The sequence below is a fragment of the Pseudopipra pipra genome, unplaced genomic scaffold (assembly GCF_036250125.1).
Source record: "Pseudopipra pipra isolate bDixPip1 unplaced genomic scaffold, bDixPip1.hap1 HAP1_SCAFFOLD_500, whole genome shotgun sequence".
Lineage (NCBI taxonomy): Eukaryota > Metazoa > Chordata > Aves > Passeriformes > Pipridae > Pseudopipra > Pseudopipra pipra.
Window position 1 is genome coordinate 1 of NW_026990983.1, and position 11,671 is coordinate 11,671.

At 52.6% G+C, this 11,671-nt stretch overlaps 1 long non-coding RNA gene across 1 annotated transcript; it reads left to right on the forward strand.

Annotated features, from left to right (window-relative positions):
- Positions 1-8,022: 8,022 nt before the first annotated feature.
- On the forward strand, positions 8,023-9,256 carry LOC135408515 (uncharacterized). Its single transcript, XR_010427655.1, has 2 exons — positions 8,023-8,775; positions 8,901-9,256. It is a non-coding gene; the product is annotated as an uncharacterized LOC135408515 (long non-coding RNA).
- Positions 9,257-11,671: the final 2,415 nt, after the last annotated feature.

Consider the following 11,671-nt stretch of genomic DNA (forward strand, 5'->3'; position numbering starts at 1 on the left):
TTAGAGACACATCCCAACAGGACACATCCCAATAGAGACACATCCCAACAGGGACACATCCCAATAGAGACACATCCCAATAGAGACACATCCCAATAGAGACACATCCCAACAGGACACATCCCAATAGAGACACATCCCAATAGAGGACACATCCCAATAGAGACACATCCCAACAGGACACCATCCCAAACAGGACACATCCCAATAGAGACACATCCCAATAGAGACACATCCCAACAGGACACATCCCAATAGAGACACATCCCAATAGAGACACATCCCAACAGGACACATCCCAATAGAGACACATCCCAACAGGACACATCCCAACAGGACACATCCCAGAGAGACACATCCCAATAGAGACACATCCCAACGAGGACACATCCCAACTAGAGACACATCCCAACAGGACACATCCCAATAGAGACACATCCCAATAGAGACACATCCCAACAGGACACATCCCAACAGGACACATCCCAATAGAGACACATCCCAATAGAGACACATCCCAATAGAGACACATCCCAACAGGACACATCCCAATAGAGACACATCCCAATAGAGACACATCCCAACAGGACACATCCCAAAAGAGACACATCCCAATAGGGACACATCCCAATAGAGACACATCCCAATAGAGACACATCCCCAATAGAGACACATCCCAATAGGACACATCCCAATAGAGACACATCCCAAACAGGACACATCCCAATAGAGACACATCCCAACAGGACACATCCCAATAGAGACACATCCCAATAGAGACACATCCCAATAGAGACACATCCCAACAGGACACATCCCAACAGGACACATCCCAATAGAGACACATCCCAATAGAGACACATCCCAATAGAGACACATCCCAACAGGACACATCCCAATAGAGACACATCCCAACAGGACACATCCCAATAGAGACACATCCCAATAGAGGACACATCCCAACAGGACACATCCCAATAGAGACACATCCCAATAGAGACACATCCCAATAGAGACACATCCCAATAGAGACACATCCCAGAACAGACACATCCCAATAGAGACACATCCCAATAGAGACACATCCCAATAGGAGACACATCCCAACAGGACACATCCCAATAGAGACACATCCCAACAGGACACATCCCAATAGAGACACATCCCAACAGAGGACACATCCCAGAACAGGACACATCCCAATAGAGACACATCCCAATAGAGACACATCCCAATAGAGACACATCCCAACAGAGGACACATCCCAATAGAGACACATCCCAACAGGACACATCCCAATAGAGACACATCCCAATAGAGACACATCCCAACAGGACACATCCCAATAGAGACACATCCCAATAGAGACACATCCCAATAGAGACACATCCCAACAGGACACATCCCAATAGAGACACATCCCAATAGAGACACATCCCAACAGGACACATCCCAATAGAGACACATCCCAACAGGACACATCCCAATAGAGACACATCCCAATAGAGACACATCCCAATAGAGACACATCCCAACAGGGACACAATCCCAATAGAGACACATCCCAATAGAGGACACATCCCAATAGAGACACATCCCAACAGGACACATCCCAATAGGACACATCCCAATAGAGACACATCCCAATAGAGACACATCCCAATAGAGACACATCCCAGACAGGACACATCCCAATAGAGACACATCCCAACAGGGACACATCCCAATAGAGACACATCCCAACAGGACACATCCCAATAGAGACACATCCCAACAGGACACATCCCAATAGAGACACATCCCAACAGGGACACATCCCAATAGAGACACATCCCAACAGAGACACATCCCAATAGAGGACACATCCTGACAGGACACATCCCAACAGGACACATCCCAATAGAGACACATCCCAACAGGACACATCCCAATAGAGACACATCCCAATAGAGACACATCCCAATAGAGACACATCCCAACAGGACACATCCCAAAGGACACATCCCAACAGGACACATCCCAATAGAGACACATCCCAATAGAGACACATCCCAACAGGACACATCCCAATCAGGACACATCCCAACAGGACACATCCCAATAGAGACACATCCCAACAGGACACATCCCAATAGAGACACATCCCAATAGAGACACATCCCAATAGAGGACACATCCCAACAGGACACATCCCAATAGAGACACATCCCAATAGAGACACATCCCAACAGGACACATCCCAATAGAGACACATCCCAACAGGACACATCCCAATAGAGACACATCCCAATAGAGACACATCCCAATAGAGACACATCCCAACAGGACACATCCCAATAGAGACACATCCCAATAGAGACACATCCCAATAGAGACACATCCCAACAGGACACATCCCAATAGGACACATCCCAATAGAGACACATCCCAATAGAGACACATCCCAATAGAGACACATCCCAACAGGACACATCCCAATAGAGACACATCCCAACAGGACACATCCCAATAGAGACACATCCCAACAGGACACATCCCAATAGAGACACATCCCAACAGGACACATCCCAATAGAGACACATCCCAACAGAGACACATCCCAATAGAGACACATCCTGACAGGACACATCCCAACAGGACACATCCCAATAGAGACACATCCCAACAGGACACATCCCAATAGAGACACATCCCAATAGAGACACATCCCAATAGAGATACATCCCAATAGAGACACATCCCAACAGGACACATCCCAATAGAGACACATCCCAATAGAGACACATCCCAACAGGACACATCCCAATAGAGACACATCCCAATAGAGACACATCCCAATGGAGACACATCCCAATGGAGACACATCCCAACAGGACACATCCCAATAGAGACACATCCCAACAGAGACACATCCCAACAGAGACACATCCCAGAACAGACACATCCCAACAGGACACATCCCAAATAGAGACACATCCCAATAGAGACACATCCCAACAGGACACATCCCAACAGGACACATCCCAATAGAGACACATCCCAACGGGACACATCCCAATAGAGACACATCCCAACAGGACACATCCCAATAGAGACACATCCCAATAGAGACACATCCCAATAGAGACACATCCCAATAGAGACACATCCCAACAGGACTCATCCCAGAACAGACACATCCCAACAGGACACATCCCAATAGAGACACATCCCAACAGGACACATCCCAATAGAGACACATCCCAATAGAGACACATCCCAATAGGACACATCCCAATAGAGACACATCCCAACAGGACACATCCCAATAGAGACACATCCCAACAGGACACATCCCAATAGAGACACATCCCAATAGAGACACATCCCAACAGGACACATCCCAACTAGGACACATCCCAATAGAGACACATCCCAATAGAGACAACATCCCAATAGAGACACATCCCAACAGGACACATCCCAATAGAGACACATCCCAACAGGACACATCCCAATAGAGACACATCCCAATAGAGACACATCCCAATAGAGACACATCCCAGAACAGACACATCCCAACAGGACACATCCCAATAGAGACACATCCCAATAGAGACACATCCCAACAGGACACATCCCAGAACAGACACATCCCAATAGAGACACATCCCAATAGAGACACATCCCAATAGAGACACATCCCAACAGGACACATCCCAATAGAGACACATCCCAACAGGACACATCCCAATAGAGACACATCCCAATAGAGACACATCCCAATAGAGACACATCCCAGAACAGACACATCCCAACAGAGACACATCCCAATAGAGACACATCCCAACAGGACACATCCCAACAGGACACATCCCAATAGAGACACATCCCAATAGAGACACATCCCAATAGAGACACATCCCAACAGGGACACATCCCAATAGAGACACATCCCAATAGAGACACATCCCAATAGAGACACATCCCAACAGGACACATCCCAATAGAGACACATCCCAATAGAGACACATCCCAACAGGACACATCCCAATAGAGACACATCCCAACAGGACACATCCCAATAGAGACACATCCCAACAGGACACATCCCAATAGAGACACATCCCAATAGAGACACATCCCAATAGAGACACATCCCAACAGGACACATCCCAATAGAGACACATCCCAACAGAGACACATCCCAATAGAGACACATCCCAGAACAGACACATCCCAATAGGACACATCCCAATAGAGACACATCCCAATAGAGACACATCCCAATAGAGACACATCCCAACAGGACACATCCCAATAGAGACACATCCCAACAGGACACATCCCAATAGAGACACATCCCAACAGGACACATCCCAATAGAGACACATCCCAACAGGACACATCCCAATAGAGACACATCCCAACAGAGACACATCCCAATAGAGACACATCCCAGAACAGACACATCCCAACAGGACACATCCCAACAGGACACATCCCAATAGAGACACATCCCAACAGGACACATCCCAATAGAGACACATCCCAACAGGACACATCCCAACAGGACACATCCCAATAGAGACACATCCCAACAGGACACATCCCAATAGAGACACATCCCAACAGGACACATCCCAATAGAGACACATCCCAATAGAGACACATCCCAACAGGACACATCCCAATAGAGACACATCCCAATAGAGACACATCCCAATAGAGACACATCCCAACAGGACACATCCCAATAGAGACACATCCCAATAGAGACACATCCCAACAGGACACATCCCAACAGGACACATCCCAACAGGACACATCCCAATAGAGACACATCCCAACAGGACACATCCCAATAGAGACACATCCCAACAGGACACATCCCAACAGGACACATCCCAATAGAGACACATCCCAATAGAGACACATCCCAGAACAGACACATCCCAATAGAGACACATCCCAATAGAGACACATCCCAATAGAGACACATCCCAACAGGACACATCCCAATAGAGACACATCCCAATGGAGACACATCCCAATAGAGACACATCCCAATAGAGACACATCCCAACAGAGACACATCCCAACAGGACACATCCCAACAGGACACATCCCAACAGGACACATCCCAATAGAGACACATCCCAATAGAGACACATCCCAACAGGACACATCCCAATAGAGACACATCCCAATAGAGACACATCCCAACAGGACACATCCCAATAGAGACACATCCCAACAGGACACATCCCAACAGGACACATCCCAGAACAGACACATCCCAATAGAGACACATCCCAACAGGACACATCCCAACAGAGACACATCCCAACAGGACACATCCCAATAGAGACACATCCCAATAGAGACACATCCCAACAGGACACATCCCAACAGGACACATCCCAATAGAGACACATCCCAATAGAGACACATCCCAATAGAGGACACATCCCAATAGAGACACATCCCAACAGGACACATCCCAACAGGACACATCCCAATAGAGACACATCCCAATAGAGACACATCCCAATAGAGACACATCCCAACAGGGACACATCCCAATAGAGACACATCCCAACAGGACACATCCCAATAGAGACACATCCCAATAGAGACACATCCCAATAGAGACACATCCCAGAACAGGACACATCCCAACAGGACACATCCCAATAGAGACACATCCCAATAGAGACACATCCCAACAGGACACATCCCAACAGGACACATCCCAATAGAGACACATCCCAATAGAGACACATCCCAATAGAGACACATCCCAATAGAGACACATCCCAACAGGACACATCCCAACAGGACACATCCCAATAGAGACACATCCCAATAGAGACACATCCCAATAGAGACACATCCCAACAGGACACATCCCAATAGAGACACATCCCAACAGGACACATCCCAATAGAGACACATCCCAATAGAGACACATCCCAATAGAGACACATCCCAATAGAGACACATCCCAGAACAGACACATCCCAACAGGACACATCCCAATAGAGACACATCCCAATAGAGACACATCCCAACAGGACACATCCCAATAGAGACACATCCCAATAGAGACACATCCCAATAGAGACACATCCCAACAGGACACATCCCAATAGAGACACATCCCAACAGGACACATCCCAATAGAGACACATCCCAACAGGACACATCCCAATAGAGACACATCCCAATAGAGACACATCCCAATAGAGACACATCCCAACAGGACACATCCCAATAGAGACACATCCCAATAGAGACACATCCCAATAGAGACACATCCCAACAGGACACATCCCAACAGGACACATCCCAATAGAGACACATCCCAATAGAGACACATCCCAATGGAGACACATCCCAATAGAGACACATCCCAATAGAGACACATCCCAACAGGACACATCCCAATAGAGACACATCCCAATAGAGACACATCCCAACAGGACACATCCCAATAGAGACACATCCCAACAGGACACATCCCAATAGAGACACATCCCAACAGGACACATCCCAATAGAGACACATCCCAATAGAGACACATCCCAATAGAGACACATCCCAACAGGACACATCCCAATAGAGACACATCCCAATAGAGACACATCCCAATAGAGACACATCCCAACAGGACACATCCCAATAGGACACATCCCAATAGAGACACATCCCAATAGAGACACATCCCAATAGAGACACATCCCCAACAGGACACATCCCAATAGAGACACATCCCAATAGAGACACATCCCAACAGGACACATCCCAATAGAGACACATCCCAACAGGACACATCCCAATAGAGACACATCCCAATAGAGACACATCCCAATAGAGACACATCCCAACAGGACACATCCCAATAGAGACACATCCCAATAGAGACACATCCCAACAGGACACATCCCAATAGAGACACATCCCAATAGAGACACATCCCAATAGAGACACATCCCAACAGGACACATCCCAATAGAGGACACATCCCAACAGAGACACATCCCAATAGAGACACATCCCAACAGGACACATCCCAACAGGACACATCCCAATAGAGACAACATCCCAATAGAGACACATCCCAACAGGACACATCCCAATAGAGACACATCCCAATAGAGACACATCCCAACAGGACACATCCCAACAGGACACATCCCAATAGAGACACATCCCAATAGAGACACATCCCAGAACAGGACACATCCCAATAGAGACACATCCCAATAGAGACACATCCCAATAGAGACACATCCCAACAGGACACATCCCAATGGAGACACATCCCAATGGAGACACATCCCAACAGGACACATCCCAATAGAGACACATCCCAACAAGAGACACATCCCAACAGAGACACATCCCAATAGAGACACATCCCAGAACAGACACATCCCAATAGAGACACATCCCAACAGGACACATCCCAACAGGACACCATCCCAATAGAGACACATCCCAATAGAGACACATCCCAATAGAGACACATCCCAACAGGACACATCCCAATAGAGACACATCCCAATAGAGACACATCCCAACAGGACACATCCCAATAGAGACACATCCCAATAGAGACACATCCCAACAGGACACATCCCAATAGAGACACATCCCAACAGGGACACATCCCAATAGAGACACATCCCAATAGAGACACATCCCAATAGAGACACATCCCAATAGAGACACATCCCAACAGGACACATCCCAATAGAGACACATCCCAATAGAGACACATCCCAATAGAGACACATCCCAATAGAGACACATCCCAACAGGACACATCCCAACAGGACACATCCCAACAGGACACATCCCAATAGAGACACATCCCAACAGGACACATCCCAACAGGACACATCCCAACAGGGACACATCCCAGCCCTTCTCCCATCCCTCCCCTCTCCCAGAGCCCCCTTTCCCAGCTGTCCCTCAGTCCCACCCCTGTTCCCGGCTCTGTCCCGCTCCGGGGGGGCCGTTCCCGGTTCCGGCCGTTCCCGGTCCCCCCGCCTCGGCTCCCCCGTCATTCCCGCTCCTGATTCCCGCTCGGTTCCCCCCCTCCAGGTGCACCAGGCCGAGCTCTCCTCCAGCCAGGACGTGCTGCCCAAGAGGAGGAAGCTCAGCGAGCCCAAGGAGCGCTTTTAGCTGCCCGACCCCTCGGAATTCTGCTCCCCTCCCCTCCCACCGCTCGTTCCTGTTGGATTCCCAGATCCGTTTCTCTCCCCCGGCAGTTCCCAGCGTGTTTTTAGGGAAGGAAAGGCCAGGAAGCCCAGCTGGAGAATTCAGGGCCCGGCAGGTGGGACCGGAAAAACCCCCAGAAGGGATTTTGGGGTCGGCTCCAGGCGTGCCCAGGTCCTGATGGTGGTGGAGCAAAGCTCATTCCCACGGAGCCTTTGGAACTTTTCCTGCCCCCAGACCTGCCCAGTCCTGGAGGTGATTCCCGGAGCTTTCTGGCTCTTCCCGTGTTTGCTTTTTCCTGCCGGGACACTTGGAGGGTTTGATGAGTTGTTTGTGTTTTCTTCCAGACCGAAGGCACCACACTCGGTGGAAAACCAGCCTTCTCCATGAGTTTAATTCCAAATTCCCGGCCAGAAACCCAGGAATTTCTGCTGCCTTTAACTCCAGATTCCCTGCTGGAAAATGCAGGAATTTCTACTGCCTTTAATTCCAAATTCCATACCAGAATGCAGGAATTTCTGCTGCCTTTAACTCCAGATTCCCCTGCCAGAAAATGCAGGAATTTCTGCTGCCTTTATCTCCAGATTCCATACCAGAAAAATGCAGGAATTTCTGCTGCCTTTAACTCCAGATTCCCTGTCAGAATCCAGGAATTTCTGCTGCCTTTAATTCCAAATTCCCATACCAGAATGCAGGAATTTCTGCTGCCTTTAACTCCAGATTCCTTGCCAGAATGCAGGGATTTCTGCTGCCTTGTATCCATGTGCAATTCCAAAGTGCAGCGTCTCTCCAGCGCTTGAGTTTTGGGAGAACCCGGAGGTGCTTAAGCGGTTAATTAATTACTGGAAGGACTTACACGGTTAATTGCAGGAGTTGGAGGCGGTGCCAGTTCCCTTTCCAAGGAAAAGGCGCTGATTTCCCGGGAATGGGAGGGAATGGGAGTGAAGCCTTTCTCCCGGCGCAGGCGGGGAGAGCTGGAGGTTTCCTGCGCTTGGAATTTAAATCGGGAATGTCCGTTTGTCGTTCCGTCATTAAACAGCGCTCAGCGGTGGCTGCGGTGCCGGTAGCGCCGGGAGGGGGACGGGAATGGGGACACGGGACGGGAGTGGGACACGGGACGGGAATGGGACACGGGACGGGAGTGGGACACGGGACGGGAGTGGGACACGGGACGGGAGTGGGACACGGGACGGGAATGGGGACACGGGACGGGAGTGGGACACGGGACGGGAATGGGACACGGGACGGGAGTGGGACACGGGACGGGAATGGGACACGGGGCTGGAGCAGGACCGCACGGGAATGGGCGGGGATGGGACGGGAATGGGACACGGGACAGGGGATGGGGCAGGGATGGAACAGGACAGGACACGGGTTACGGGACACGGGAATGGGCAGGGATGGGACAAGATGGGACACGGGACAGGGAATGGGCAGGGATGGGATAGGACGGGGACGCGGGACAGGGATGGGACAGGATGGGGACACGGGGACAGGGATGGGACAGGATGGGACACGGGACAGGGAAGGGCAGGGATGGGATAGGACCGGACACGGGACAGGGAAGGGCAGGGATGGGATAGGACCGGACACGGGACAGGGATGGGCAGGGATGGGGATAGGACCGGACACGGGACAGGGATGGGACAGGGATGGGATAGGACCGGACACGGGACAGGGATGGGCAGGGATGGGACACGGGAGAGGGAACGGCAGGGATGGGATAGAACGGGACAGGGGACAGGGATGGGACAGGATGGGATAGGACGGGACGCGGGACAGAGATGGGCAGGGATGGGACAGGACCGGACACGGGAGCGGTCCCGGAACAGGGATGTGACCGCACAGCTCCCGGGACAGGGATGGGACAGGACACGGGACAGGGATGGGATGTGACAAGGATGTGACAGGACTCGGGATAGAACCGGATCCGGGATAGAGATGGGATGGGACAGGGATGGGACAGAACCGGACACGGGACAGGGATGGGACAGAACCGGACACGGGACAGGGATGGGCTAGGATGGGACACGGGACAGGGATGGGCAGGGATGGGCCAGGACCGGGCAGGACATGGGGACACGGGGTGGGCAGGGATTGGACAGGACGGGACACGGGACAGGGATGGGACAGAACCGGATCCAGGACAGGGATGGGACAGGACAGGACACGGGATACTGGACTGGGATGGGACAGAACCGGACCCGGGAGTGCTCCCGGGACAGGGATGGGACAGAACCGGACTCGGGACAGGGATGGGACGGAACCGGACCCGGGAGCGCTCCCGGGACAGGGATGTGACAGGGATGTGACAGGACCCGGGACAGGGATGGGATGTGACAGGGATGGGACGGAACTGGAGCCGGGACAGGGATGTGACAGGACACGGGATAGGGATGGGATGGGACAGGGATGGGACGGAACCGGACCCGGGAGCGCTCCCGGGACAGGGATGGGACAGGACACAGGACACGGATGGGACGGAACCGGACCCGGGAGCGCTCCCGGGACAGGGATGGGATGGGGACAGGGGTGTGACAGGACACAGGACAGGGATGGGACGGGACAGGGATGGGATGGGACAGGACACAGGACAGGGATGGGATGGGACAGGGATGTGACAGGGATGGGACGGACCCGGACCCGGGAGCGCTCCCGGGACAGGGATGGGATGGGACAGGACACAGGACAGGGATGGGACGGAGCCGGACCCGGGAGCGCTCCCGGGACAGGGATGGGATGGGACAGGACACAGGACAGGGATGGGATGTGACAGGACACAGGACAGGGATGGGATGGGACAGTGATGTGACAGGACACAGGACAGGGATGGGATGGGACAGGGATGTGACAGGACACAGGACAGGGATGGGGACGGAGCCGGACCCGGGAGCGCTCCCGGGACAGGGATGGGATGGGGACAGGACACAGGACAGGGATGGGATGGGACAGGGATGTGACAGGACACAGGACAGGGATGGGATGGGACAGGGATGGGATGTGACAGGACACAGGACAGGGATGGGATGGGACAGGACACAGGACAGGGATGGGACGGAGCCGGACCCGGGAGCGCTCCCGGGACGCGCCGCGCGGACAGGCGGGCGGGGGGCGGAGCCTCTTCTTTTTGACTGACAGCCCACCCTCCCGCCCCCCCCGGCCGCGCTCATTGGCCGCTCTCTCACCCTCGCGGGCTCCCATTGGTCAGTTCCGCCGCCTGGGCGGGGCCAGCGGTGCCCAGGAAGCGGCGGCCGCCGCGGCCCGGCCCCGCCGAGGCTTTTCCTGCCCGAGGGGACCCGGGAGCGGAGCGGGGGACACCGGGAGCGGTGAGGGGGATGAGGGGAACGGGGGGGACACCGGGAGCGGTGAGGGGGATGAGGGGAATGGGGGGGGACACCGGGAACGGTGAGGAGGATGAGGGGGAACGGGGGGACACCGGGAACGGTGAGGGGGATGAGGGGACACC